Source organism: Equus caballus, chromosome 1 (assembly GCF_041296265.1).
Source record: "Equus caballus isolate H_3958 breed thoroughbred chromosome 1, TB-T2T, whole genome shotgun sequence".
NCBI lineage: Eukaryota > Metazoa > Chordata > Mammalia > Perissodactyla > Equidae > Equus > Equus caballus.
In genome coordinates this window covers 172,041,377-172,048,487 of record NC_091684.1, presented here as the reverse complement: position 1 = coordinate 172,048,487, position 7,111 = coordinate 172,041,377, and the positions used below count along the sequence as shown (strand labels likewise).

At 39.0% G+C, this 7,111-nt stretch overlaps 1 long non-coding RNA gene across 1 annotated transcript; it reads right to left on the bottom strand.

Annotated features, from left to right (window-relative positions):
* Window positions 1-610: 610 nt before the first annotated feature.
* Window positions 611-6,833, bottom strand: LOC102149350 (uncharacterized). Its single transcript, XR_011428135.1, has 3 exons — window positions 6,766-6,833; window positions 3,856-4,574; window positions 611-3,673 (listed from the first exon to the last, which is right to left on the bottom strand). It is a non-coding gene; the product is annotated as an uncharacterized lncRNA (long non-coding RNA).
* Between the last annotated feature and the right edge of the window lie 278 nt (window positions 6,834-7,111).

Here is a 7,111-nt window from a genome sequence, read left to right as displayed (position 1 = left end):
CTATCAATCGAAATACAATGTGAGCTACATAAATAATTTTAAATTTTTTAGTAGCCACATTAAAAGAAAGAATAAATATATAAAATGAATTTTAATAATGTTTTATTTAACCCAATAATCCTCCAAGTCATTTCAACATATAGCCAATATGAAAAAAAAACATTAATGAGATCATTAACATTGTTTTCTTCATACTAAGTCTTTGAAACCTGGTGTATATTTTACACTTATGGCAGATCTCAATTTGGACTGGGTACAATCTAAGTGTTCAATAGCTGCATGTAGATAATGGCTGTGTATTGGACAGTACATTTCCAGACTCTTTTTGTTATAACGTCATGCATGACGTTTCCGTCAATGACACAATACGTAGACGACGGTGGTCCCATAAGATTAGTGCCATACAGCCTAGGTGTGGAGTAGGCTATGCCGTCTAGGTTTATGTAAGCACACTCTATGATGTTCACAACATGACAAAATTGCCTAATGATGCATTTCTTAGAATGTATCCCCATCAGAAAGTGGCACATAACTGTATATATAATGATATGGCTATACATAAAAATCATAATTCTCCCTCCACAAAGGTGAGGTCATGTGAAACCTACAGTTTTATAAGTTTTTAAAATAAACTTTTTATTTGAGAATAGTTTGGGATTTACAGAAAAGTTGTGACAATAGTACACATAGTTTCCCTTCTTATTATCTTACAATAATACATTTGCCACAATTAATAAACCAATACTGATACATTGTTATTAACTAAAGTTCATATTTTATTAGATTTACATAAATTTTACCAAATACCCTTTTTCTGCTTCAGGATCCCACCTGGGGATCCCACCACATTACACTTCATCACCACGTCTCCTTAGGCTCCTCTTGGCTCTGACTATTTCTCAGACATTTATTTTTGATGACCTTGACAGTTTTGAGGAGTACTAGTCAGTATTTTGTAGAATGTCCCTCAATTGGGATTTCTCTGATAATTTCTCAATGATTAGACTAGGGTTATGGGTTTTTGGGAGGAAGACCATGGAGGTGAAGTGCCATTTCTCATCACATCACACCAGAGGGACTTGTTATCAGCATGACTTATCTCTGTTGACTGTGACCACCTGGCTGAGGTAGTGTTTGTCAGATTTCTCCACTGTCAACTTACTATTTTTTCACTCTTTTCAAACCGTTCTCTTTGGAAGGAAGTCACTATGCACAGCCCACACTTAAGGAGTGTGGATTTATGCCCCACTTCCTTGAGTGTGGAGTGTCTACATAAATTATTTAGAATACTTCAACATGGCATATTTGTCTATTCTGTCTCATTTCCTTATTCAATAATTTATAACAGTGACTCATGGATATTTATTTTATACTTTGGGTTATTACTGAATACTACTACTTTATTTATTTTATTGCTCAAATTGTTCCAGCTTTGGTCACAGGGAGCTTTTCCAGTTGGCTCCTATGTCCCTTTGACACAGCCCCATCACCTTCTTTTTTCTTGAGCTCTGTAGGGTACTCCAGACTTATCTTGCCTGTTTCCTGCTCCAGCACTGGAATCAGCCATTTCTCCAAGGAGCTCTGGTCCTTTTATTGGAAAATGCAATTAGAAATGGAGGTAGGGGATTTAGGCATACTCATTGCTCCTCAAAAGCATCAAGGGAGAGAAAGATGTGAAATAGATTTTGAAAGATAATGAGCTTCCAAAGGTAGAAATGGGGAGGAAATGTTGCGGGAAAGGCAAACAGCCGGAGCAGGATTTTGGAGCTGGGAAAACCACAGTCCCACAGGGAATCCAGAGTTTGAGCAGGCAAGATTCTCTGGAGGGACACTTTAGGGAGACTAATCTGGGTGCATTAAGCAGCGTGAACCTGAGCAAGAAGAGTCTGAATGGGGAGAGAACAGCTAACAGCTAAATTCCCAGTGAAGTAATGCAGATACAAGTGTTAAATTTGTCCCTCATCCTTACCATGCCCGGTGATATGGGAGGAAAGAGCTGAATGGCTTTTCTAATCTGAACAATTGAAGGAATGTTTCTTTTCTGAACTGCAGTAAGCCAAAAATAAAGAGTAATTTTAAGTATTTTGTTTTGTTACTTCTTTTTACCCAATGCTATTTCTATTAGTGTTTTTAGTTAGGTCTCTTTTGATTGCAAGTGATAGAAAACCTGACTCAAAATAGCTAAAGGAAAAAAGAGAAATTAATTGTGTTGCATTGTTGGTGTCACACCTAGCTCCCCTCGTACTTCATTTCACTTCAGTGCTCCCTGCAGACTTCCTCCTGTCAGCACTTGAGTTTCTTTGCCTAAGGGATTTCTATTACTGCTACAGCCCACTAAGTGCTGGGGAACTAACACTCCCAGGAGCTGTCCTTGACCAATGACACACAGGATTTTGAGATCAATACCTTAGCTCCTCTGGCCCTCAGGTGGGATAACGAAGCAAATGTTCACGCTGGTTCCCAGAGATTCCCTGGCAGGATTAAGCTCCAGGTGCCCACAGTGGCAGCTGGCTTGATAACATACACCCTTTGCTGGCTGGCTTCCTTTCCTGTCTCTCTCTCTCCTGTGCCCCTGCCATGCATCCTGGGATCACGTCTCAACTAAACTACTTGCACCTGAACCCCTATCTGCTTCTGGAGGAATCCTAGCTAAGGCAACTAGGGTATACAACTTAAAATCCCAGATAGAGCTCCTTGAATCACAGCAGGGGTCAAGGCTTCAAACAATGTTAAGGAAGTTGAATTTCACTCTCTCTTTTCAGGAACATTCTCTTCCCTGGTGGTGGGAAAAGGGCTGCTGGCAGCCCTGGATTTACATCTTAGCCTCTTACATCACCAACAGCATTCTGAATAGTTCTATATTAAGTTTTGGCGTGTGGGCTTGGGTCAAGTACCCAATCTTGAACCAATCATGTTGATCAGAAAGATGAACAATGCTAACTGGCCAGAGGTCCAAGGGTGGGGTCGGCCTCATGCAAACTCAAACATGGGGAGGAGGAGGGGAGGCATGGTCATCAAGGGAAAATCAAGGCATTGTCACCAAAAAGGGGAGATGGATGTTGGGCAGGCAGAAATGACAGATACACCTGTCGATTGGCTATGTTATCACCCTTAGACACCAGATTCAGAGATAAGAAATGCTCTTGAGGTTGGAGTCTTGTAACCACAAGTCTTTCTTTGGTACCAAATGTGAGATGATTGTTGCTAGAATGTTCATTAATTTCCTCTCTAGACCTACCAGTGCCACTCACCATGCCTTTTGTCTACCCTTTTCCTGTCCTGTGGGTTGTTCTCTTCCATGCTCCTGGAGGAGCAGCTGGCTTGTACTGAGCCCTAGGGGTTTTTGTAAGGCTCTTCCCATCACTAGCCTCACTGTGGGATGCTTGTGCAACAGCACAGAAATAGACAGCTGAGTCTCCAGGTGTCAAGGCTGAGATGGTGAGCTTTAGGGTTGGTTTCTGAAACACCACAGAATATCGTCCTTCCCTTGAGTTCCTATTTGAAGAATGTAGTCGAATGATGTGAGTCATCTCTCCACTGGAAAGCTGTCGATACCAGTACATATAATAGGAGCTATAACTGACTGTGATTTTGCAGTCCAAGGTCACAGATTTTCCCACTTGTGCAGACATAACATTTGTAGGTTGAGAGACGCTCTGGGTATTGCTGGAACCTGTAGAAAAGAAGAAAAAAAATGACGTATCTGATGACATTGCTCACAAGAAAACCCTTGCAAATAGCCTCAGATTTTGACTCAGAAAATAAAGTGGAGAAAGGCACAGTCCAGTCATATTACAAGTTCTTTCCCAACCCTCCTCCCTCAGCCCCCGGCTTCAGGGTTGGCGGGCTCCCTACCAAAGCAGATGAAGGCCAAGACTGTGCACAAGAGAGCAAGCCGTCTGGGCTGCATCCTTGGGGCTCTTCTCCCTTGTGAAATGGCTCTTGTTCTGCCTGCCACCTGACAGGCTTTTGTAGTGTCAGTGGAGCTGGGTGGCCCCGTGGTCTTGTTGCTGCACAGCCGGAAATGGGGTTTCTGCACATACAAGCTTAGTCATGTCACCTGCTGTCTCTGTTTGCCCTGCAGCCTCTCTTCCTCCAGGTCTCTTACTTTTCTCAAATAAATATGTAGCACATAGTATATATTTTAATTGTGAACGAAAACTTGCTCAATGTAGAAATGACCAAGTGTGTAAAGGAGATAATAAAAATCCAACTATAACATCAGTACCCAGAGATAAGCACTGTTAACATTTTATTGTATTTCTTTCAGTATTTTTAACATAAATATGCATATTTTAAAGTAGTTGGGATCATACTGACAATCTTTTTTTTAAACATTTTGTGTATGAGTATGTTATCATGTGATTCAATTGTATGTGAAAATGTGATTTTTATAACTTCATACTACTTTTAATTTGTTGAAACATCATTGTTAGACTTTATTTGTTTCCTGTTTTGACTATGTTAAATAAGATTCAGTGGGCATTGTACATGTAAGTCTTTGCATTTATGATGATTTATTTATACATTAAGTAGGTTCTTTTAAAGTTGTTTATTGTGGAAAATTCAGACATCTACAAGAGAAGAGAGAATAGTGTAATGAACAACATATACACATCATCCAGCTTCCATAATTATCAACTCATGGCCAATCTCCTTAATCAACATCCCCACCACCCTTCACATCTACATACCTCCCCCAATCCTGATTAGTTTGAAGCAAATCCCAGACATCATGGTGTCATGCACTTTATTCAGGAGACTCAAAATGTCAGGTGGGCTTTTAGTCTCTGTGTGTGTGTGTGTGGTGTTAGTGACTGAGGATAAGCAAAGACTAGATCTATTGTTTGGTGGAGAGTTGGTTTGCAAAATGATATTCTAATTACATCATTTCTACTTGACTTATTAACTGAAATATTTCTATAAAAGATAATTTTTCTTTGTCAATTATTTGATTACTCTCTGAGGTTAAGTGTATGATTCTTTACATTTGTCAGTTTTCAAGATAATGAGCTTGGTCCCCTGTAGGGTGACCACCATCCCTTCTGCCTGAGATGGAGGGGTTTCCCAGGACCTGAAGGTTTCAATGCTAAAACCTGGATAATCCCAGGCAAACCCCAGGCAAATAGGACAAATCTCCAAAAGTAACTGAGGAGAATTCTCTTAAGAACCCACACTTGATGTGTTCCAATCTATTAGATTCATTATCTTATTGATGCAAGAATTGTCCCATCTTTAATCAGAGGAAATCTCTTCAGGTTGGCCCTTGAGTTTTTTTGACATGGCCTTGTCATCTTTGATAGCTTCCTAGTTTTCTAGTATAACCTGAGTATTCTAGGCTCATTTCACACATTTTCTCCCCCAGAAATGGAGTCAGCCGTCAATGATAGTTGTGTTTTTTCCTTTCTAGCCCTAAATTTTTTATTATTTTACTGTACTTGTTAAGACTTCTAGTGCAATGTAGAATAGAAAAGGTAATATTGGAAATTTTTGTCTTTTTCAAGTTTTTGAGGAAATGCTTTTAACATCCACTTTAAAAACAAATTCAAAGATTGCCTTTGTCAGCTTAAAGAAGTTCCCTCTTCTTTCTAGTTTGCGAAGAGATTTTAATTATAAATACGTGTTAAACATGACCAAATCACTTTTCTCCATTTAGTGAGAGAATTTTAGAGTTAATGTATTCATGTGGTGTGTTGCACTGATATTAAACCTTCCTTATACTCCTGGGATAAACCCTAATTGATCACGGTGTATAACATTAATTTTTAACATTCAGTGCTAGTTGGATAATATTTTTATGAGCTGTCATTGCTTTTTGTAAGTAATGTTGGTCTATAATTTTCATTTGTCATCTGTTTTTTCCTTGTTTTTGTTGTCGCTCTCTTGGTGTCATGCAATGCGTTAAGTAGCTTTCCTGTTTTTATTATTCTCAGGACTTAGGCATGGTTTGTATAATATGGAAATTATTGGTCTTGGGATGGTGTAACTTGCCTGTAAAACTACTCGTATGTATAGAGTTTTAAATTTCTTCAATTTACATGTAAATTCAAAATTTCTAATTTTTCTTGTCTGTTTTGCTAGATTATAATTTTTAGAAAGTTTTACCTTTTGTCCAAGCTTTTGAATGTATTTGTATGAATTTACTGCTTTCATTTTCTTGTAATTATTTAAATTTGTACTGTGTATATGGTCATTATCTTCTTTTACACAATATTTTTTGCATCTTCTTTTGTTATTTCCTTGGCAAATCTCATGAGAGATTGGCCCATTTACTAATTCTTTTCAAAGGACCATTTAAAATTGATCCTTTCCATTGCTTCCTTGTCTCTATTTCATTAATTTTAACTCTTTTTTTTTTGAGGAAGATTAACCCTGAGCTAACATCTGCTGCCAATCCTCCTCTTTTTGCTGAGGAAAACTGGCCCTGAGCTAACATCCGTGTCCCATCTTCTTCTACTTTACACGTGGCATGTCTGCCACAGCATGGCTTGCCAAACAGTGCCATGTCCACATCCGGGATCCAAACCGGCAAACCCTGGCCCGCGGAAGCGGAATCTGAGAACTTAACCAATGTGCCACCGGGCCAGCTCCATAATTTTAACTCTTATTGTTGCTATTTTCTTCATCCTACTATTTTTTTTTTTTTTTTTTAGGAACATTAGCCCTGAGCTAACTGCTGCCAATCCTCCTCTTTTATTCGCTAGGAAGACTGACCCTAAGCTAACATCCATACCCATCTTCCTCTCCTTTATATGGGACACCTACCACAGCATGGTGTGCCAAGCGGTGCCATGTCCACACCCGGGATCTGAAACGGTGAACCCTGGGCCGCCAAAGCAGAACGTGCGCACTTAACCGTTGGGCAACCAGGCCGGCCCCTTCCTCCTACTTTTGATGTTTATTCTTAGTCCCTTTGAAAACTTTTTGATTGAATATTTGGCTCATTATGTTCAGTCATTTCATTTTAATATATATATCTCTAATATATGGGATTTTAAAAATAATAATAATTTTATATTGAGGTATAATTGACATTCAACATTATAGTATTTTCAGGAAAAGTTGCTAAGAGTAAATTTTAGAAGTTCTCATCAGAAGAATAAGCTTTGTA